Genomic DNA, 25,047 nt, shown 5'->3' on the forward strand with positions numbered 1-25,047 from the left:
TGGTGTGGTATTGCCCAAAGCAAGGCAAGTATTCGGCTCTAATAAAGCAAAAACACTAAATTATGAGGGGGGAGAAAAAAGGAAACCTTTGAAAGAATTTGGTATTCACTGTTTCACAAAAATCACAGGTAAAAAGTCAGATAAAAGTCTACTTCTACTATCTTCTACTTATTTGTAGAGTACTACTATTTCTCTTTTGACTTGTGTTGGAGGGGCACAATCTTTATAGAGCTTTAAAGGTCTTCCTGTAGCTCTGGTCTGCTGATTGTCCTGAGACTAAGAGGAAAGATCCAACCAAACTAGTGAGTGAGTGCCTTCCCTCTCCCGGGATTCAGGCATTATCTCCATACTGGGTCTCTCCAGAGCTCCCAGCACTAACAGATCAAGTGAAAATTTCAACAATTCACTTCTGTTTTCTATTTCACACAAATTCAATTGAAAACCGCCTGAAGATAAGAAAACAATCTTCTTTTTTCTGTGTCAACAAAGGGTTAACACTGACAAACAATGTTCTAAATGTGTTCATTTATGCATGTGCTTGCATGTCTAGTTGGAACCACTCTGCACATGCTCATTTTCCATATGACCTTTTACAAGTAGCTAAGAAAGACGTCTATTGTTTCCTTGCATTTGGTGGGTTTAAAATCATAGTCCCCACAACTGAAAAGGCACGTCAGAGATGGAGTGCCTAAAGCAAAGATAAAGCATTCTCCCCCAAGACAAGCCACGGAACAAGCCAGTCACAAGATAGTGGTTAACTTAGAAATTGTACCCATATCTGTGAATTCTGTAGTGGATTGAATAGTTCTAAAATATAGCCTGTATGCACTCTTAAGCCCTCATCCAGGTCCTTACACATTCTTTCTATGCCATGTAATTTTTATTTTCAAGCAAAACTGAGGCTATGTGATATTCATATAGGCTTACCTGGCTGAGCTGGCACTGAAGCATACTTCATTCCATATATATATATATATATATATATATATATATATATATATATATAGTATTCTAGTTATATTTACATGTATTATATAGAGAGAGGAATGATTATACACACACACACACACACACACACACACACACACACACACACACGATGGGTGGTAGTCTCTGATAAGTAAGCATGTTCTGACTTTCACATTAACTATTGTAGCAGCTAGTGCATCTCCAAAGATGGCCCCAAATACTCCCACAATCCCACTCTTCTTTCCACATACATGCTGCTCCTCTCATAAAGACACTGAGCATATCTCCCTGCCCCTGAATCTTGGCTGGCCCCAAGACTACTTTGACCAATAGAATGTGGAAGAACATTCTGGGTCTTCTGAGCCCAGGCATTAAGAAGATCTAGCAGCTTCTGCTTCCTTCCAGAAGCCTTGGGCTGCTGTGCTAGAAGTCTAGGACTTGCTACTAGACAGAGTGGTCATGGGGCCAGACTCTGAAAACTGAGACACCGTTTAGGGAGAGAAGCAACATGGAGAACTCCAAGGCCTGAGACACCCGTGTCAGCCCAGCTGCAGCCCTCAATCCACAAGAAATTACAGGAGAAACGCCAAGCAAGAGCACAGCTACCCAGTAGAGGAGCCACGAGATAAAATAAAATCGTTGTTTTAAGCCACGAAGTTTTGAGGTAGTTTCTTCTGCAGTAATCAATGAGACAGTATTTACTCAAGAGGCAGTTTTTGTCTATTTGGGCAAAATGACAACTTCAAATTTTAAATAGAAGACAACTTAAAAGATAAGCATTTATTGTTTGTCTTTTGGTTTGGGGATTTTTTTTTTTTTTGGATGAGTGGAAAACGAACATCGAGTAGTTCACATACAATAATACTTGAGCTAAGTAGAAACATCTAAATTAAATTACTTTTAAAATACAAATGATTTGTCAAATAAGAGGGAAAGTATTTGGCATGGTGTTTAGGACTTCAGTAATTCCAAAACGAGTTTTGAAGGAGTTCTCATGTGCTTGGTTACCACCACCTAGACCTAAAGCCTCACCAGTGTTTTAAGAAGAGACACTCCCTAATTTTTCTAAAATTATTACCAAAAAATTTCAAACGTATTCAAACCAACGTAGAAGAGTATAATAACCTCTCACGCATCCAAAACTCAGTTTCAACAACTATCAACTTACTGCTACTTGTGTCTTATTTATACCCCAAGCCACTCCCTCCTCCCTTGATTATTTGAAGTACATACAAGAATATGTATCATTACACCCATAAATATTCCTAAGGACTCTTAAATAAAAGATAAAGATTCTTTTTTAAAAACAAAACTGCAGTACCATTATCATGCCTTAAAAATGTTCCATAGTGAGGGGCACCTAGGTGGCCCAGTCGGTAGAGTCTGAATCTAGATTGTAGCTCAGGTTGTCATCTCAGGGTTCATGGATTCAAGCCCCACATCAAGCTCTGTGCTGACAGTGCAGAGCCTGCTTGGTATTTTCTCTCTCTGTCCCTCCCCTGCTTGCATGCTTTCTCTCTCTCTCTCAAAATAAATAAACATTTTTAAAATAATCTCTTTAAAAAATGCTTAACAATGATTTCTTAATAGTATCAGATATCTTATTAGTGTTTGAAAGAGGTTTATTGGTTTTTTTTCTGAGATTCAATAAGGTCCATACTTTTTTTTTAATATATTTATTTAAATTCAGGTTAGTTAACATACAATGTAGTATTGGTTTCAGGAGTAGAACCTAATGATTCATCACTTCCATATAATACCCAGTGCTCATCCCAACAAGAGCTCTCCTTAATGCCCATCATCCATTTAACCCATCCCCATACCCAACACCCTTCCAGCAACCTTCAGCAACCCTCAGTTTGTTCTCTGTATTTAAGAGTCTTTTATGGTTTGCCTCCCTCTCTGTTTTTATCTTATTTTTCCTTCCCTTTCCCTATAGTTCATCTGTTTTGTTTCTTAGATTCCACATATGAGTGAAATAAAATATTTGTCTGTCTGATTGATTTATTTCGCTTAGCATAATACAGTCTATTTCCATCCACATTGTTGCAAATGGCAAGGTTTCATTCTTTTTCGTGGCTGAGTAATATTCCAGTGTGTATGTATGTATGTGTGTATATATAGGATGCATGTGCACCTTTGAATCATAGTTTTTTTATCCTTTGGATAAATGCCTAGTAATGCAATTTCTGGGTCATACGGTAGTTCTATTTTTAATTTTTTAAGAAGCCTCCATACTGTGTTCCAGACTGGCTGCACTAGTTTGCATTCCCACCAACAATGCAAAGGGGTTCCTCTTTCTCCACATCTTCACCAACATCTGTTGTTGCCTGAGTTGTTAATTTTAGGCATTCTGACAGGTGCAAGGTGGTACCTCACTGTGGTTTTGATTTGTATTTCCCTGATGATGAGTGATGTTGAGCATCTTTTCATGTGTCTGTTGGCCATCTGGATGTCTTCTTTGGAAAAATGTCAATTCCTGAGTCTGCCCATTTCTTCACTGGATTATTTGTTTTTCTGGTGTCGAGTTTTGGAAGCTCTTCATAGATTTTGGATATTAACCCTTTATCAGATATGTTACTTGCAAATATCTTCTCCGGTTCCATCAGTTGCCTTTTAGTTTTGTTGATTGTTTCCTTTGCTGTGCAGAAGCTTTTTATCTTGATGAGGTCCCAATAGTTCATTTTTGTTTTTGTTTCCCTTGCCTTCAGAGTCATGTCTAGTAAGAAGCTGCTGCAGCTGAGGTCAAAGAGGTTGCTGCTTGTTTTCTCCCATAGGATAGTGATGGTTTCCTGTCTCACATGCAGATCTTGCATCCATTTTGAATTTATTTTTGTGTATGGTGTAAGAGTGGTCCAGTTTTCCCAGCACCATTTGAAGAGACTATCTTCTTTCTATTGGCGCTTCTTTCCTGCTTTGTCGAAGATTAATTGGCCATCCATTTGTTGGTCCATTTCTGGGTTCTTATTCTGTTCCATTGATCTATGTGTCTGTTTTTGTTGCAATAGCATACTGTCTTGGTGATTCAGTTTTGTGACACAGCTTGAAGTACAGAACTGTGATGCCTCCAGCTTTGCTTTTCTTTTCCAACATTAGTTTGGCTACATTGGTTTTGGTTGACATGTTTCTTTATGCCATATCTCTTTCTCTCCTTTTCTTCCTTGCTATTTGTTATTTGTTGCTGCTGTCGTTTGTTGTTGTTGAGAATACTGGATTGCCTCCCCTACAGTTTTCCTCAATCTAGGTTTTGCTGACTGTATTCCCTGGGCCTCATAAAACATGTCCTGTTGTTCCTTGTGATCCTATTTTTAGGTAATTATTAGCCTTTTACCCCTCTGTTTGTAGAAGCTCATTTTATGTAATGATCCTTTGTCAACAACATAATTTTCAAATATTTTTAAAAATAAATTTGACATAAATTTCAAATATTTTCTATGTGTCATTTGTCTTCTTGCTTTTCTTACAGTAGGTTTTTTTCTGCCATGCAACATTTGCTTGTATTTATATTGTTTATCAATCTTTTCTATTGTTGCTTCTGAGTTTTGAGTCACAGAAAAGTTTTCTCCACTATATTTCCTTCTTGTACTTGTAGAGTGTTGTGTTTTACATTTAAATCTCCAAAACACTTAAAGTTTATTTTGATGTGCAGTATGAAGAATGGACCCAATTTTATCTTTTTGCATAAGGTCATCCAGCTTTCACAACACTTTTTAAACGTCCACCTCTTTCCCCACTGATGTGCATATGTAATTGAATCTATTTCTGGATGTTCTACTCTAGTGTATGAGTCTGACTGTTTATTCATGTACACAAACCACTCTCCTTGTAATGTGTTTTATTACCAGTTTGTGCTAGCTCCATTCTCTATTTTTGTTCTTTTCCTGGCTCTTCTGGTTTGTTATTCCAAGTGAACTTTTTATTCAATTTGTCTAACTGATTATAAAAAATTAAAAACCTGAATGGCATTAAATGTATAAACTAATTTAAGGAGAGTTGACAACTTTATAATGTTGGATCATCCTATCCAAGAACATAGTATGCCTTACCATTTGTTCAAGTTTACTTTTGTATTTTGGCCAAAATGTTTATAGTTCTCTTTATATAGTTTTTTAATATGTCATTTTAAATACACACTTAGTTATTTTCTTTTACTTCATTTCATTTCTTTTCATTTCATTTTATTATTTTCTTTTATTGGCTACTATAAGTGGAGTCTTCTTTTATACTATATATATTTTTGTATATATAAACTGCTTATTTTTGTATGCCTATTTTATAATCCATCACTCTATGAAATTATTTTATTATTTATACTAGTTTTTCAATTGATACCTTTGAGATTTCCAGACACTCAATCCAATATAATCTCTAAAGACAATCTTGCCTTTTCAGTTCCTTACTGTTAATTGCCTTGTTTTGCCTAATTGCATTGGCTGATACCTACAACATAATGTAAAATAGTGGTAAAGGTAATAAAAGTCATTGTTTCATACCAGACTCTGCCTTTATCAGTAAACACACCATATTTGTCCATCAAATAAGAGGTTTTAACAGTGAGGTATATTATCACGTTTTTAAAATATCCAAGATTGGGGTGCTTGGGTGGCTCACTCAGTTAAGCATCTGACTTCAGGTCAGGTCATGATCTCACAGTTTGTGAGTTCAAGCCCCACGTCAGGCTCTGTGCTGTCAGCTCAGAACCTGGAGCCTGTTTCGGATTCTGTGTCTCCCTCTCTCTCTGCCCCTCCCCCACTCACGCGCTGTCTCTGTCTCTCAAAAATGAATAAACGTTAAAAAATGTAAAATATCCAAGATTACTGTTTTGTAGAATGTTTTAAAACATAAAAGAAGAGTAAATTTTGTTGAATGCCTTTTCCACATTTGAGAAAATTTTTTCCTTGCTTCTTTGGATTTCCTAATATTAAATAAACTTTGTGCTCTTGGAGTAAACCCAACATGGTAATGATGTATTATTTTTTAATATGGGGTTATATTGTTTGCTAATATTTTATTTAAAAATTTTATAAATCACTATTCATATGTTATATTAATCTGTAATTCTCTCCTTTTGTGCAGTCCTTGGCCAAATTTAGAAATCAATATTATCTCACAAAACAAATTTGAAAATCTTCTTTCTTTTCTTATATCTTGGTTTAATTTTATTAGAATTGAGATTGTTTTATATTTAAAGGTGTAGAATTCTCCTGTGAACATTTAAGGGCCTGGTGCGTATTTTGTAGGAGAGCTCTTTATCTACTTTTCTATTTCTCCTTCAATAATAGATCAGTTTATTTTGTCTCTATTGGGGTTAATTCTGCTGTTATTTTCTTTAAAAATTATGCTTTTCATCTAGATTTCTTTTCATGCTTATTTATTCTGAGACTAACACAGACAGAGTGCGAGTTGGGGAGGAGCAGAGAGAGAGCAGAACCCAAAACAGGCTCCAGGCTCTGAGCTGTCAGCACAGAGCCCAAAGCTGGGCTCTCAGGAGCTGTGAGATCATGACCTGAGTTGAAGTCCTATGCTCAACCAACTGAGGCACCCAGATGCCCCTCGATTTTTAAATTTATATGCATAGAATATGCAAAATAGTCTATGGTTATTTTAATTTTCTCTATTTGGATAGTTCCTTTCACCTTTTCATTTCTAATTTTGTTTACTTGTGGGGTTTGTATTTCACTTTTTTCTTGATTACATTAGCTAGTGGTTTGTCCATCTTGTTGATTCAAAAAAAAAAAAAGTTGTTTGTTTTGGTTTTTTACTTAGTGAGCTGTTCTACAATTTTTTTTTTTTTTTTTTGGTTTCTATCTAATTTCTGCCTTCATCTTATTATCTCCTTCTGCTTTTCATTGTTGATATTTTAAGTTGAATTTTTCATTTATTTTCTTTTTTTTTCATTTTTTTATCATTGTAGGTATTTTTAAAGTTACAAATTTCCTTTCATAACTGTATTGATTGTATGCCGTGGATGCTAAGTCATGGTTTCCTTATCCTTATTTTCAAAAATTTCTCCAATTTAGTTTATTCCCCCTTTGACCTGAAAGTTAACCAGTAAAATTTTTATGGCTGTGTTAATTTCTATTTTATTGCTCCGTGATCAGAGAATTTTATTTGTAACTTTCTATTCTTTGAAATTGAATGAGGTTTTCTTTGTTGCTTAGACATAGTAAATTTTTGTGAATGTTTCACATGCATTTATAAACAAAGTGTATTCTCTGTTAACTGGATTCAGAATTGAACATTTATCTATAAACTGTACTTTGATGATTATGTCATTGATATCTTCTATATCTTTATTAATATTTTTATCACTTGATCTATATTCAATTGAGAGAAGTGTGTTAAAACCACCTACTATTGGCATAGTTTTCTCTGCTTCCTTCTTGCTCTGTTTTATAAATTTCATTGCTATATTACTGCAAATATAAACATTAATGACTTATATTTTCATTGTGGATTGTAGCCTTTAGTATCATAAAATGTTCTTTCTCTTTCAATACTTTTATGTTTGAACACTATCTTGTCAAACATCAACATAGCAAGCCCTACCTTCTTTTTATATCTTTCTTATCTTCTGAATGTCTTTTTTTAGGTGCATTGCCCATATATAACATACAATATTAGATTTTGCTTTTAGACAACGTCAATTTTATTTATTTTAAAAAGTGAGTTAAGCCCATTTACATTTACTGATGTATTCAATGTATTTGGCTTCAGTTTATATTGGTGTATGTGCTATATATTCAGTCTTTCAACGTGTGGTCTCTTTTGTTGCTCTTATTTCTTTTATTTTCCCCCCTTTGGTGTATCGTTCAATATTTACAAAGCTTTATATTTTTGTTCTAATGATTACCTTTACAGTAATCTAATATAGTATACTAATCTAATATAGTAAACTAATATCCTTAGTTTTCTCTCAACTTTTTTTTTTTTTTTTACTATTGCCTATTGGTTCCCTATTCTACACATGGTTGAATAAAAACTTCTCCCATTCTTTCTACTTCTTTAGTATCTAACTTGAAAAGTTTTCCTTTAGTCCCAATTTTACCAAGAAGTTCAGTAAGTGAAATTATTTTACTTACATTAATAATTTCTTGATTATCTCCTAAATTCTTTATAATTACACTTATCTAGATTGTTAGAGGATATAGCCATTATGTATTATAAAATGTCTCCCTTATAAATATTATATAATCTTAATTAATCAAATAAATATACATTAAATGCTCTGAATTCATTCTCTCCAGTCATTTCAGTTGCTTAAAGCTTGTTTTTTTTAAACACATTTTTAAAGTTTATTTATTTATTTTTGAGAGAGAGAGACAGAGAGAGAGGAGAAGAGGGCCAGAGAGGAGAGAGGGAGACACAGAATCTGAAGCAGACTCCAGGCTCCGAGCTATCAGCACAGAGCCTGATGTGGGGCTCGAACTCACAGACTGCGAGATCATGACTTGAGCTGAAGTCAGACGCTCAACCGACTGAGCCACCCAGGCACCCCAAAGCTTGTTTTTTAGTAGAGCATTCATGAAGTCTCAAAAAAAATATATTCTAAGAGTTTTTTCTATAGGCATAATAGTTTGTCTATGACATTTATAACTAAATGTCACTTTAACATGTTATAATATCTTTGGCTCAATTTCAATTACTGACTCTCTTAAATGTGTTACAATAAATGTTTTGCTTTGATGGCCAAATGATTGTTTCCTTTTCTTTAAAGTCCATAGTTTAGGTGAAATATATTTTGCATCAGTTTTCCCAGGTGTGCAATATTATCTTTCAATAAGTATATACAACTCAAGAAATGTTTTTTTGTTTTTTTGTTTTTTGAATCATGCTTTTGAGTACTTGTTCTATCCCATTGCCCTGGTTCTTTTCTTTCCTCGGGGACTCCTATTATATACTTGTTGGATTTCCTTGGCCTGTTTTTATAGTTGCCACCTTCTCTTCAGTTCTTTTAATTCCTTCATTTGTTTTTACAATTTTTTCCTTCTTTCCTTCACCTATTTATGTTAAGGTGCTTATTTGCTCTTGAGTTTCTTCTAGTTTAGATTTCATTGCTGAACTTGATTTTTTAATTCTATTACCAACTTTTCCTAAGTTCTGTCATCCCTCTTTCCAAATTTTATTTTTTCCAATCACCTCATCTCTGAAATGTGTGTTATTCTTTCATTATTTGTTCGTGACTTCTCAATCTCCTTTGGCTCATTTTAAAATTAGGTTCAGTTTTTATCAACCTTGTAGGCCAGGCTTTCTGGAGTGATTTCATTGTCTTTAGATACAATACTCTACTCCTTCTTTTTTTTTCTTAAATAACTTCACACAAGATGGGACTGTAATCCTTTCCTGTTCCTCCTGTTAAAGTGAAATGAGTGTGCTTATACTTTTACAACAGTAATGAAGGCTTAAATTGATACTCTAGCACAACCTTTTCTCTTTTTTTTTCCATGAATGATCCCAAATTATAACCTTTGAGATTTGCTTCTTCTACTCCTCCACCTCACTCTTGGTGGGACCTTCTCTTTCCATGCCCTTATGGTCCTCATTCTGTTCAATTTGAGTCCCACTCCCAGCATGTCAATTCAGGGCTCTGTTCTGAAAGTAAGCTTCACTTGGTTAGTTTCAAGAGTTCATTGAGCCAGAGAGCCACAGCATCATCTGCTCTTACCATGGTCTCACTGCACTCACCAAGAATTGGGTCCTACAAAGCCCCCTCCCAGAATCCAGTTGTTCTTAGTGTAGACCACTGAGCTCCCATGAGTAGCACTGGTGATTTGGAGATTCTCCAGTAGCCAGGTCCAGTGTGAGTCTCAATGCCTTCCTTCTGTTTCTTTTTTTTAAAAATTTTAAGTTTATTTATTTATTTAGAGACACACAGAGAGAATGAGAGAGAGCACAAATAGGGTAGAGGGAGAGAGAGAGAAGGGGAAAGAATTCCAAGCAGGCTCTGTGCTTACAGCACTTTTTCCCCATAGGCGCATGTATTAAGGCATGTGTTTTGTGGGTTTGTTGTAGGTTTCATCTTTGCACTCTTGGTTTCGCTGCACTGCCTATGTTTCCTGGAGAATTCGGGGATAGTCATCAACTATATTGCCACTGCTGTCATCTCCCCAGAATTCATATTTCCTTAATTTCTTACATAACATAGCTTGAAAATATAGTCACTTTTCTCCTCTGCAGATTATATCTCATCTCTACCTCTATGAGACAGCTAAGAAATAATGAAAGTTTGGAAGATGATAAAAATGTAAATAAAACGTGTTCTGAAGCAGTACCTGGAAAGGCCTGTGAGTTCAATTCTTCTAGGTATTTTTGAATATTCTAGGTATACAGACATACATTCTGTGGAGGTCCAATGAGTGCTAAAGATATTAAATTCCTTACTTCTCTATATGGCTATTCTTTTTAATTGCGTTAGGTTTTTTTCTAACTTACTCTCTCACCATTTTGTTATAGAACAGCAACTTTTTCCAGTATACAATGTGAGATAGTAACAATGTGAATAGTCGGCCATTGTTAATAGTTTCCTATAAATACATGGTTTAGATTTGTTGTAGGATTAAGTGAGTAAATGTATATAATGTAGTTAGAACAGTTAACAAACGTTATACCTGGAACATGGTAAATACTACATAAATGTTAGTTGCTATTATTATGATAATTGTTAAATTATTGTTTTTATCAAGGGAACACGTGTTCCAGCTCTTCCCCACTTGGCCTTCTATTAACTTGGAAAAAGGAGTGGGCTACGTGTTACATAGAATATTACTTTTGTAGAATATTAAAAAAACATTGTGTTCAAAACTAGTTCTGTTATTGACCAAAAAAAATTAGGAAACTCCAGATTAAAGGAATATAAGATTTCACTAGTTCATCTGACAGTCAGTCCAAAGCACTTCTTTGTCACTGTGTTCACCTACTTTCCCGTTCTCCTCCTTCCCACCATACTGTCCCCAGAATTATCAACACTTGGAGCTCACTCTCAAAGATACCATGCTCGTGCATAGTGTTCACCTCAGATGCAAACTTAGCATAGTTCTCTTCACCTCAAAAGAAAGAATGGATAGAAAGGATACGGAAGAAGATTTGGGGGTTATGTTGTTTTTAAAAAATGGAATTTGCTTCTACTGATGTCTATAATTACTTCAAACATTCCATACAATCAATGTAATATAATGTTTCGTCAGTTACAGCTTTATTTCTAAAGGTGGTTAGCTACTATGACATCCAGAATGCAGATTTCATGGGTAGTCACCTACATTACTTCAGAAAAGATCATGCTCTAGAATATGATCCTTCAGCTACCATCATTTCAATGAATAAGCTACTTTACTAGTTAGCATCCATAATGTCAAAAATGGGTTCTATTGGTTAAACTAATGACTATTGAGCATAATAAATATTAGAAATGGGCTCTCACTGGTGACATTAAGAGTACCAAGATATGCAAATAGACCACAAATGTTCAAAGATACTTTTATGAATGGAGTTTGAAAAACCAATGAATCCTGCAACCTGGATGATAGGAATTATGCCTAGTTCCAGTCATTGGCTTAAGAGGATTTCTGATTCATGGTACCTACTGGAGGGCACAAAATCCTGACCCTGGAATATCATGCCTGCTTGGAGCAAATCTTTCATCCAAGATGTGGTTAAAGTGCCAAAAGGAAAGTTTAGACTTCATCAAATTTCAGAACAAGTTATGTGAACTGTTGTGTGCTTGCTTGGTAATAAAAGATGGTGCAATAAATGTATGGAGGAAGAATCTCTCCGGAGACTTATTTTTATTAAAGCCATGTAGGAAATTTGTGGGGGAGTAGCTAATCCTAGCCACCTCAAATTTCTTTGGTAGCCAATACTACCTACCAAAAAGCAAATAAACAAGCAAGACAAAGCCCTAAATGTTGTGAATTAATCAAAGTACCACTTTTGGTCATTAAGGAATGCAAGAAGACTTTTGACAGAATTTTAATTACTAGAAGGATATCAGTTGGACAGTTGTCAAAGTACCTTTTTTAAAAAAAAAAAGACTTTTGAAGAGTAATTTTAGGTTTATAGAATAATCAAAATATAGTATAGACAATTCTCATATACCCCACATCAAATTTCGCCATATTATTAACATCTTACATTAGTATGATACATTTGTTACAATTAATGAACCAATATTGAAACAGTATTAATAATCAACAATTGATACATTATTGATTTATTACTAATAACTGAAGCTAATGGTCCATACTGTAACTTTGGAAAGAAGTCATTGTGCAGATCATACCTAAGGAATGGGAGTTATGATCCCCCTCCTTCAGGTGGTAGGAATATATATCTACATAAATTACTTGGGATTCTTCTCCATAGAGTCAAAGTATCTTTTAACTTGAGCTTTTATGATACTGTGAATGAGCTTTAGAAATCCCAACAACTCCACAAATGTTCTTCCTAGTTTTAAATGATTTGAAATATTTTCTAAGTCTCCTATGTAATTATTAGCAAACGTATAGATTTAATACTTCATCAATTACTTGATTGTCAGACAAGATATTAAAAAGTCAAAGAAATGGCTAGTAGTTTAACATAATGTAAACACCACCCTATTACTGATTTCCTGGGTGTGAGAACAGCATCATTACTAAAAGATACACATGGATTACTCCCCAGAAAGCAATCAGATTCTGCGGAAAACAATTCTGTAACACTTTTCCTTGTTTACTGCAAGACAATATAAGCCATCCAAAGACATAAAAATAGACAGAAATCAGCAAGTGGTATTTTCCTCTGTTTATGTTTTAGGAACAAGAACTCAACTATGATAATTCCATAAATTTCCAGCAGTTAAGAAAACATACTAAACTACTAATTTGGAGGCAGAAACCCAGTATTTAACCATAGAGACACAAGCTTGTACAATAACTTGATGCTCTATAAATATCTCTCCCTTCTTGCTCCACGACTGTCAGATGAGGGCTCTCCATGAGAGCAGTATGGAGGAGATCAAAGGTCAAGAGTCCAATCATGAATTCCCAAGGGAGGAGACAAGCTCCTGGAAGGTTCGGAGTTTACAGCTATCTGTTTCATGCCAAAAAGACACCAGAAGCAAAAGGAGGAAGTCTGAATAAGCAGAAGAATGTTGTTTTCAGAGATAGGGTTATTTTAGAGCTGAACATTAAATATCCCCATTGCCCCAGAGAAGAGGCTAAAGTTAAAATAATTCTTTATGCTCTCAAAAGTATATTCATGCACAAATCATTCACCATCAACCATGGGTGGCTGGATAAACTTAGGATAAAAAAATGGCTATTGTGCTTTCCTTCACCCATTTCAAAGTACTTCTTGTCCTTTTCTCTAAAGTGAGGATAGAAAAAAACGTTTTTGTTTTTTGTTTTTTTTCTTTTTAAGAGAGAGAAAGAGAGAGCAGGGGAGAGAGGCAGAGGGAGAATCTTAAGAGAATCTTAAGCAGGCTGCATGCTAAGCACAGAGCTCGACATAGGACTCAATCCCACGATCATGACTTGACCTGAAATCAAGAGTCGTAAGTTCAACCAGATAAGCCACACAGGCACCCTGAAAGAATATTTTTTTAAAAGACTACTTTAGCCCAAAATAGAAGAATTATGGTATATTTAACAATATGTGTGTAAGTATCTATATATTGACAATAAGTGGGGTTTTGTTGCCTACTTCAAGATAAGTTCAGGTACAGCAGTAGTGGTATTATAATAATAACATCTTCATTTTCAGCACTTTACAATTTAAAAAGCATTTTGACATTATATGTATATTTCAACTTTACAGGTCATTAAAAGATGTTACTATTATTCCCATTTTACAGATAAGGAGGCAAGTTTGATTAGTTAAGTGACTGCTCAAAGTTTCAGAATTGGAACCCCAGTTCTACAGGAACCCAGTTCTTAAATTTCTGATCCTGGAATTTTTTCACCATCCTAGTTTTCCTTGTATGGGCATAAACAGATTGTCCCAGTCAAAAAGTTTGATCTTCCTTCTGCTAAGGTCTTGAACCTGGTTCATTAAAGATGAGTGAATATATATGTATCAATGTGTATCTATGCACACACACACACACACACACACACACAGTCTTCCCTCTAATATATTATGACATCCCTTCCTGAAAAACCCCTAAGAATCACTGCATCTTTTCTATAGCAGCCAAAATTTTGACAATCTTTACTTTACGTAGTTGTATTAGGAAAGTGAAAGTTTTTATTATTTATTTTCAAATGTAAATAATATAATATTGAAAATGCTTTTTTAAAGACATACTGTGTCCCAATCCCCATATACTGTTGTGGCTTTGTGGGGAGTGCCAAACTTCCCCTCCTTCACTTCTACCAATGAACCTAAGTTTCTTCCTTCTGGCAAAGGAAAAATAAAATTGAAAGTAGAGACCACTTATCTGACTATGACCTGTCATTTGTGTTTGGTTTGACACATTAAAAGATGCCAAGAAATATCAAAATACAGCAAACATCCGTTATTAAGGCATGTCAGAAAATGCTCAATCCACAAACTTGTTTTCCAAAATATCTAGAAGTCAGGAAAGTTTGCAACATGCAAAATGATGGTAGAAATTAAAGTAATTTTCCAGATAATTTAAATTGAAAAACTTCCTTCCCCTCATTTTGCTGTGGCATTTTGGCCCGAATTAGCCAGGTGGTTGATTCCATTCTGCACCTAACTTTGGAACCTGAAAAGTCCCTACCTTTGTAAGTGATGATGAATGTCAACACTAAGCTCGGAACCACATTTCTGACCAAAGCAGCACAAACTTCCTTGGCATAAATGCTTAAAGTAGTTCCCTCCCTGGAAAGAACAATCTGTCAGTCTCTCCAGCTTTCTCACCAAGTAATCAGAGAAATTCACAGTGAAAAACACTTTATTAAGTCATCTTGTCCATAAACGTACACACATAAGAACACTTCCTGTGGCTCACTCCCCCATACATTGCCTGAGCTTGCATGAGACTCCAACGACGGATATTCTACCTTGGCCTCAGGGACTCTTTTGCAGCTTAATATTCCTCGCTGTCAGTATTTGCTGCATGCTGTTGACATTTTCCTCCATTTCTCATCATGACTCTTTGCCCTACTCTCCTGATACCTTTACTATGATTTATATGTCTTCACTGTCCTCAGCTAGATTGTAACAGCAGCTAATAATTAATGCGCATTTACTACGGAGCTAACATTTTCAAAGTACTTTAAATATATTACTGCCTTTAATCCTCACGACAACTGTCTTGGGTGGCTGGGTACAATTATGATTCCCATTTTACAAATGGTGAAGCTGAGACTCAGGAGGATTAGGGCTGCACAGTTAGTACAAGGCAGATCAGATTCAGGATTTGGAGCTCTGCAGCCCAGCTTCAGAGACTATGCTGTAACCAACCACGCCTCCATGCTGAACCAACAAACTCCGTTGTCTGTTTGGCTCATCTGGACACCACACGTGCAATTTTTCCTTGTCAGTGAATGTCTCTACCATCTTCTGTTGCAGAGAGTAGAAGGATCACTCTGAAGTTCATTCTACTGTCTAATGATTAAAATGCAGGTCTTGTCAACTGAATCCTCTTTATCCATGCCCTAAGTATAAAATCTGGTCTTCTGAGCATAATTTTCAGAAAGCCTCCCTTAACAGAATAACAGCAACAAAACAACTAGATTTCTTCTTTATCCTCAAGAAAACTTGATAGGCCACCTGGCCACTGTGATTATTTCCCCAAAGTCTGTCAAGGCTTAAAGGTACTTTTATTTGTCCCATTAAGACTATTTCTAAGCCTTTATTCCAAGTGATGATCTCTCTGTCTCTTAAGCCAAGTTTTCCATATTAATAATAATAATAATAATAATAATAATAATAGCTAGCATCAGCTTAAACTTAAAATGTTCCAGGCACTCCTCCAACTGCTTTAGAGGAATTATAAACTCTACAACCCTATGAGATAGGCATTATTATTATCATTATTATTATATGTATGATATATACACATGAAAAGTGAGGCACAGAGAGTCCAACCACCTGCCAAAAGGCACACAGCTGGTAATAGGTAGACCTCTAACTTCTGTTAATACTTGGGGCTCCACTAGCATACTTGTCACTATTTTCTGTGGAGAGATGGTGGTACTCACCAAATGTTCCATATGATCCTCTACCCTTCCCAGGTGCCTACATTCAGGCAGGGCCACGTGACTCGTTTATAATCAACAGAGTATGAGAGAAAACAATGTGTAAAACTAAGACTCCTTGTGCTTATGCACCCATGCATTGAGATGGTGGCATCATATGATGAAAGAAATTCAGATCATCCACTTGAACAAGAAATGCTTTCAAGGATTCCTTGACCCGCATCAGACTTTTTGTGGCAAAAAAATGAGTTGTTATTCTGTTATATCATGGGATGCAGAAGTCTATGTTATTAGTGCAATAGAGCATGGTAATATAATGATACTCCAGTGCATTGATCATCTTCCTATTCTTCTGCTGGCTACAATCTTATATCTGGATTTTTCGTTGTAAGAATCTAATTTTATTGGGAAGGAAGAGATTCAAAGAATTTCTAATTCTACCAGCAATCAGTAGGACCACTGATTTAATGAAAATGGAAGAAATCTCTTAAAATGTTGGTCTTACATATGGATAGTAAGACTTCTATGAATACCTAATCCCTAACTCCTGTTAATAGTGTAATAGGGAGTACCTAATCCCTCCTATTGGCACTTAACTCCTGGTAATAGTATTTTAACCCCTTCATAAAAGCCCCCAACAAATTAACTTTTCACATTCAAACCTCAAATATCCTGATTCAACAAATCATGTTGTGAGTACTGACCACAGACATTGAGTTCAAAGCAGAAAGAACAGTCAAGAAGATCAAAGCATGGATCAGAGTTCTGCCTTGCTAAATTATAGAGTATACAAAGTTCCACGGAGCCAAAAGGAAAGGTTCTTGTATGCAAGGATAGGTAATTGGGAATGTCTTCTATAGGCAGTAAAAACCACTGAAGGTTTCTGAGCAGAAGGGTGTAAGTAAGAGCTGAGCTTCAAAAAGACCTAACCTGACAGCTACACATCAAATAAGTTCCTCAAAGAGACTGAAAGGGAAGAGCCCAGTGGAGAGGCAGTAGAGAGACGGGAGAGCTTGCAGAGATAATACAGAAAGTCACCAGGATTTTTGTATGCATTCAGATGTGGGTAATAGTGAAAGGGAATGAGCAAAGATCCCCTTGAGATTTACAACATGGAAGACAGACAGGATGTTGGTTCCATGAATACACAGAGGAACACAAAAAAGAAGCAAGTTTAGAGCGAAATATATATGTATATATATAAATTCAGCTTATCATCCTACCAAGTTATTCGATGTACATTTAAACAAACTACATCGCACTAAAATATTAGAAAGCTTCCCATAGAGATGTCTGTGTCCTCAGAAAAGTTATTTGTAAGTTATTTTTCTCTCTTCCTAGAATTTGCTCTGTCTTCTGCTCTAACAAGCTCTCTTATCAGGCAAGGGTTAATCCAGTGGAGACTCCTCCTTAGAGCCCAAACTAACCTCCCCACCCACATCCCTTCCCTCCAGGCCATTTACTGTCAGAATCCCTCCTATTGGCACTTAACCAGACTGCTCACCACATACCTGGATTACAAGTCTCCAGAAGACAGAAAAATGTATGCTTCTTATGATGCCTTAACTTCATCATAATTGAATCATGATTATGTGCACAGAGAGATAAGCTGCTGCTGAGACAAGGGGAGAGGTTGGTTGTTATTCATATGTTTGAACCATGGCATTCTTTTTTTTTTAAGTTGGGGTGTGTGTGTGTGTGTGAGAGAGAGAGAGAGAGAGAGAGAGAGACAGACAGACAGACAGAGAACATGAGCGAGCCCATGCTAGAGCTGGGAAGAGGCACAGAGAGAGGGAGAGAGAAAATCCCAAGTAGGCTCTATGCTCCTGTTAGTGCAAAGCCCTGCGCGGGGCTGGAACTCACAAACGAGAAGTCAAAATCAAGAGTCCAACGCTTAACCAAATGAGCCACCAAGGCGCCCCCCGAACCACAGCATTCTTATGCCCGATAAAATATGTATCCAATATTTGACAAATATTACAAAGTAAGCACTGTTAAAATATCTCTACCATATGTAATTTGTTACAATTATTGAAAAATACATTATGAAGTAATATACATGAGTGATGCAAAACAGGTGGTTTCTTCCTTACTGACCAAAATGCCACCATTAACCCCACTCACGTGTTCTAACAGTTAAGGATAAGGAATGGCCATCAAAGAATCGGTTTAAGAGATGGCAGTATGGACACAGAGAGAAGTTTTCTTAACTTCTTTGCAGTACCAAGAAGAAAGTTTCTGCTTCCTGTACCCAGACCCTCCATCCTTTTTTTCTGAGCCCTCAGAAATGCTTGCATTGCCCAAGAGATCATATGAAGCATATCTCACACAATCTGAAACTTTGGGTAGATATATTTGTCTTCTCCTTGGCTATAAAAATGAAGTGCAAAAGTGAAGTAAGCAATCTGAATGACTATTAAAAGCAAAGTTGCTTTGGAAGCCAATGCCAACTTTCCTCTGAAACAGGACTCAGACTCACCACTTCTTCCCCAAACCATCTAAAATCAGGCTCAGAGCCCATTTCTAAATTCACTCAGAAGAGCCAAAGGGTTAAGAGATGATCCAGAAAGCATAACACACACAGTATTTCAAATTACTCTATTTCCAACTGAAATACAGCACATATTATTCAGACTTCTTTTCTCCCTTCTTACTCCCCTTCCCTCCATTCAAAAGGCATTCTCTTTTTTTAATAAAAAGAAATAAATCCCTATCTTAATTTAATCACGCAACCAGCATGAAAATGAACTCAATGAATAAAATTGTCAAAAGTGGTAAATGATAGGATTCCCTCTTAGCCAACTTCTCTGCCTAAAATTAGACTGCCTTTTAGGATTTACTGCCGTTATTAAGCGAACATCCTTTTGACGATAAAGCAGTGCTTCTTGGATGTAGAGTGCTATGGAACGCAGGCTAAAGTGCTCAGTGATGTACGACTTTGACAGACTCCAGGGATCTTACTGTTTCAAAGCTATCGTCTGTTCTTTGTTCACCAGACCAAGACATTGCAGTGGAATACACAGTTCAAGACCAGCGCTTGGAGAAGGATGAGTGTAAGGACGCAGAATACCTTGTTTTTGTCATGCTAACATGATGAGTTACAGTGTATTAAGAAAGTGTTGACACAAGTGGGAATAAGCTTTTGACAGGCTTGCCAGTAATTAACGCACATTGTATGTAAAGTCACTACAAAACATTGCAGTCTGGTTCTTGGTTCAGGGTCTTCTGCCAAGGGGTGTTATTCATAAGCTTGATGGAAAATACTTGTATCTACAAAATCTCTGTGGTTCACTGGATGATGAAGGCAAGAAGGAAGGGAGATTGGGTTTTACGAAAGCTTGCAATGTTCCTGCAGCTAGGTATAGTGATGATCATCCTACTGCCCCAGAGGGCTGCAGATTTTAAAGATAAATCACCAAAAATAAACGGGGACTAAGAGAATTTAGGAGATGTTTGGGAAAGGCAGCAAAGCTCCCCCTCTCCACTCCTTCCCCGACCAATTATCCTTACTGCCCCCGCCTTTAAAGGTTCAATCAAAAAAACCAAGAACTGTCTAATAGTGTTTCCCATCGCATTCCTTAAGCCCACCTGGCTCCTTATTCTTGGCTACTGCCAAGAAACTGGGCTTCCTATCTGTGATAATAACCAAGTGGATCTAGAGCTTACAAGCCCAAAGCCCGTAGCCAGGCTTCTGACTGGAGCCAGCAACCTTTGTCCAGGCCCTTCACACTTGGCTTCCAATCATCTGCACAATCTTATTCTCCAGCCCAGCACAGACCTCAGCACCTAGCTCCCAGCCAGCAGCCATAAGGAACGGCATATCTTAGTTACCTCTCTTGCTGTCCAACAAGATTTAGGACATTTATGACTTGCAAGGGCCGTATTGTATGTAGTCTGGCACTTTTAAACCTTATTTTCCTAATAAATTGTTTTATTGAGTGATAAGAAATAGAATTGACATCCAGGCCAGGTGTAATGGAAATTCTTGGAATTGCACATCACTAGGAACCAAACTAAACCTCTCATTCCCTAAGAAGGGTTGAACTGAAGAGTTCATGTAAACAATAGCCTCATACTGAGTAATTTTCACTAGAGAGCTATTATCCCAAATTGCAACTCCGTGAAGGACAGATATTCAAACTGGATACCTGACAACCACAGTGGTGAAGGAGAGGTTCTGCCCCGATACTCAAAGGGCCAGAAACACAGACCAGAGGTGGGGATGGGTTTTCACTTGCCTCAGTTTATCCTGCCAGAGACACCCTTGGATTCTGCTCCCTTCCCTGACTGCTGAAATGAGCCAAAATGTCAGAACACTCTAACATATACTGTGAGCCTCTGACAACGGTTTGAACCTGGATGCACATTAAAATCACCCGGGAATTCTATGGCTGGGAGATCATTGTTAAAGGCTCCCAGGTGATTCTAACTTGCAGCGGAGGGGGAGGGCCACCAGCCCAGGGGATTTGTTCGAGTCATAGTAACAATGGTGACAACTCTAAGTACAAGGTGGATATTTGTCATAGGCTTTGCACACAGTGTTCAGAAGACCGGTCACTTACTGTGTTCACACCTACTTTCTTTCTTCAAAAAAGATGATCCATTAATTTTGAATTATAAAAGTATAAAGTTATTAAAATATTCCTTGCTTAATACAGAAAATGTTTGGAAAATAAAGTGTAAAGAAAAATATAAAACCTCAAATCCGACCAACCAGATATAAATGCCTTTAATATTTTGAGGTCTTTGTTTCCAAAGCTTTTTTTTTTTTTTTTTACAAATAATAGCATGCATATGCATTTTGTTTAAAAAATATTAGGATTGGGGTGCCTGGGTGGCTCAGTCGGTTAAGCGTCCGACTTCGGCTCAGGTCATGATCTCACGGTCTGTGAGTTCGAGCCCCGCATCGGGCTCTGTGCTGACAGCTCAGAGCCTGGAGCCTGCTTCCGATTCTGTGTCTCCCTCTCTCTCTGCCCCTCCCCCATTCATGCTCTGTCTCTCCCTGTCTCAAAAATAAATAAACATTAAAAAAAAAAAAATTTTTTTTAAAAATATTAGGATAATTCATGGTTAGACAGAAACAATTTATTTATAGTATTGGAATTATTTGTTCCTTGAAAGTTTGAAATAACTTACCCATAGAATTCCAAGGCTCTAAAGCCTTGTGTTGGGGGGAGACTGGGTGGCTCAGTTGGTTAGGCATGCAACGTGGGCTCAGGTCATGATCTCACGGTTTGTGGGTTCTCAGGTCATGATCTCATGGTTTGTGGGTTCAAGCCCAGCGTCGGGCTCTGTGCTGACAGCTCGGAGCCTGGAGCCTGCTTCGGATTCTGTGTTTCCCTCTCCCTCTGCCCCTCCCCTGCTCACACTCTGTCTCTCCCTATCTCTCAAAAATAAATAAACATTAAAAAAAATTCTTTTAAAGCCTTGTGTTGGCTATAAATCTCTGGCATTAAAAATTTTTAATGATATTTGTCTATATGATATCTTTTTCTTTTAATATCAACCTTGATAATTCATAATTTTCCAAGAAAAGAGTACATTTATTTGGAACTTTCCATTTTATTGGGATAGAGTTTAGTGTTACATTTCTTTATACTCCTTGCTATGTTATTCTCAACAGGAGCAGGGAAGGCGGCACTGGGGGGGAATAGTGGAACATAATCTCCTGAGGGGTATTTTTAGAGCATGTGCTCCAACATTTTGCTAATGTTCCTAGTGTGCCCTATGCCCCTACCCCCTCTGCCTCTGCCATTGTTGAATCACTGAAGAGAAAGGAGAACATCTACTGACAGGTGCACCTTACATATGCAAATAGCATGAAGTTATTAAAAAAAAAAAAAACATTCTGAGAAGCACCAAGGTGCACTCTTACGCCGGACCTCCTTTTAGTGGAAGTCCTGAAATATCACCGGGACAGTGTGACCGTCATCTGGTTTGCCAGCATGCTCTGGCAATAAGGAGCACAACTTAAAGTAATATAGTTTATTTATGTGGTTACTTGGGGCTAACACTACTTACATTTAGAGGGTAGTAGACCATCCAAACTCATAAATTCTACACATGTTCCTACTATAAACAACTGGGCTTCACAATTAGATCCAATTACTTTCTACTTCCAAGAACTCAATCACCTCTGTCATAAGATGTTCATTACATCTGAATTTTTATTTTTGCTTTCTTGGCAATTTATAATCCCTCTTAACATTGGCTCTGAGGAAGACATGGAGAGCTTCCAGGCCTATAAAAAGACTTAGGTGTCTTTCTGGACAGCTCAATGAAGATGTATTCTCAATACACAGTGGTAATCAAAAAAAACAAGTCAGAAATAGAATTTGAAAAAATACGGAATATATTATTATTCTATTTCATAAATCATCCATGATTTACCTTTATCACTCAGGGCCATCTTCTCTCAAAAGGGAAAACAATTCCACAAAAGAGCAATAAAAAGGAAGCAAGGCAGAATGAGGAGTTTCGCATACAGAGGGATTAAAAAGCCTAGGACTTTCTTTTTGGAAAAGGAGGATAATACTTAAGAATAATTAGAGAAATGTGAAATAATGTTCAGAGATGTAACAAAGTGAATTAAAACAAACAAAAGAATGAATGATTGCCATGCTATGCAAACACCAATTCACTTTAATCAAAACATACATAGGCACAATTACAATAATTCAGAATTTTTAACTCAATTTTTATCAACTTACCTGGGTTATTATAGTATTTATTTAAATGGAATTAAAAGCAATGATCTTTGGTATAAAATTCCAGGTCCTAAATGACTAGCAAAACAAATTGGTTTCTGACTTCTTCTGTCCTAGAAAACTATCAACCTCTAATTTAAATGTTATCAGCTATACTTTAATACATGATACAAATAGATCAAATTAAGCAGTTTTAAGTGAAATATGGTCCCACATAAACAAAGGACCACCATGAAAATGTCATTTTCCTGGAGGACAACCCAGTACATAAAATGAAATCTGAAAATCATACAACAAAAAAAGAAGCTTTGTTAAAACAACACTCTCTGGGAAACACTTAATAAAGATGATTAACTCCCTACTTAGAACAACTGAAGGATGAAAGCTTTGGCACATTTATGAGAGCAATGATGAGTGGCCTCATATAAATGGAGTACACACAGCAGAGTGTATAATGTACCCTTCCCTATTTTTACATTCCACTTGGTCTATAAATGAGTTGAGAACAAACTACATGTGTTACAGACACAAAGATTAAAAAATTAAAACGGAGTCTCTACTAGAAATGCCCCAGCAACAGACAATCATCCTCACTCCTATGCTTTAAAAGCAAGCTGAAAATTTCTTGGAGGCGGAGAAGTATTGTGAAGTCTCCACAATGGTGAAGGCTCACCATTTAGCTCTGTAGAACTCTACAGAGCCGGTGGACGAGGGGAAAACCCGATTCCAGGGAATACTGGTTCCGGAAGTGCCATCCACATCCCACAAGCCTATGTCGTCTAAAATGCCAGCACTACTCAGACAGAAATTATTTTTCCTATTTCTATAATTCTCTTAATCCCTAGATTGCACGCCTAGCAACTGACAGGTAGTCTAATAAGCGCCTAAGATAGTACAGTGGTTAGCACACTGGCTTTAGCATTAAATGAACCCGGCATGATCACGTCACTTGCCACTTGCCACTTTCCAGCATCAAACCTTGCACGGGTTCCTCAACTTCTCTGAGTTTGTTTCCTCATTCATACAGTGAAGGCAACGACGGGCCTATCCTATAGGCCTTCTGGGGGCCGGGGGGTGGTTTCACATGAAGGCAAAGTGCTTAAAACAGTGCCTCACGAATGGCAAGGTGTTAATAATGTTGGCTATTTTCATAGAAAACTATAGTCACGACCTACATTATCTGAGAACATAGGCACATACAAACTGCACAAATCTTCCTGAAAAGCAATTTGACAATGTGCCTCGAAAGTCTTAAAAGCGTCAGTACAATTTGTGGGAGAAATCTCACTTTTAGGAATACAGCCTAAGGAAACAGAGACTCACATGCATAGGAATGCTCGCTGCATTGATGTTTTTCAATTTGAACTTCTAATTTACAGATAATTGTACATTCGCAGCAGTTGTATAAAATAATACAGGAGATCCTGTATACCTTTTATCCAATTTCCCCTGATGTTTACATTTTACAAAGTATAATACAGTATCACAACCAGGATATTAACATTGATACAGTCAAGATGCTGATTTTTAAAAAAAATATAATAAGGACATTAACTCCATGCCATCACCACAAGGAACTCCAAGTTAGCCTCTATGGCCATATCATGTCCTTCCTACTCTCTCCGCCCCCTCCTCCTTAACTCCTGGCAATCACTAATATGTTCTCAATTTATATAATATTGTTATTTCAAGAATGATACATAAATGGAATCATATAGTATGAAATCTTTGAGATTGGCTTTTTCCACTCAGCGTAACTCCCTGGGGATTCATCCAAGTTGCATGTCTCAATAGTTCATTCCTTTCTATTCCTGAGTAGTAGCCCCTGGCATAGATGTACCATGGTTTGTTTAACCATGTACCCATGGAAGGATATCTAGGTTGTTTCCACAGTTTATGTCTTTTAATGAATAAAGTTGCCAAGAACATTTATGTACAGGTTTTTCTGCGAATGTAAGTTTTTATCTCTCTGGGAGGAATACCCAAGAGTTCAATTGCAGAGTAGCTACATACTTAGTTCATTTAGAAGCTGCCAGGGGCGCCTGGGTGGTTCGGTTAAGCATCCAACTCTTGATTTCAGCTCAGGTCATGATCTCACAGTTTGTGAGTCTGAGCCCTGTGTTGGGTTCTGCACTGACGGCACAGAGCGTGCTTGGGATTCTCTCTCTCCCTCTCTCTCTCTCTGCCCCTCTCAGGCTCTCCCCTTCTCACAAAATAAATAAATAAAC

The sequence above is a fragment of the Panthera tigris genome, chromosome A1 (assembly GCF_018350195.1).
Source record: "Panthera tigris isolate Pti1 chromosome A1, P.tigris_Pti1_mat1.1, whole genome shotgun sequence".
NCBI lineage: Eukaryota > Metazoa > Chordata > Mammalia > Carnivora > Felidae > Panthera > Panthera tigris.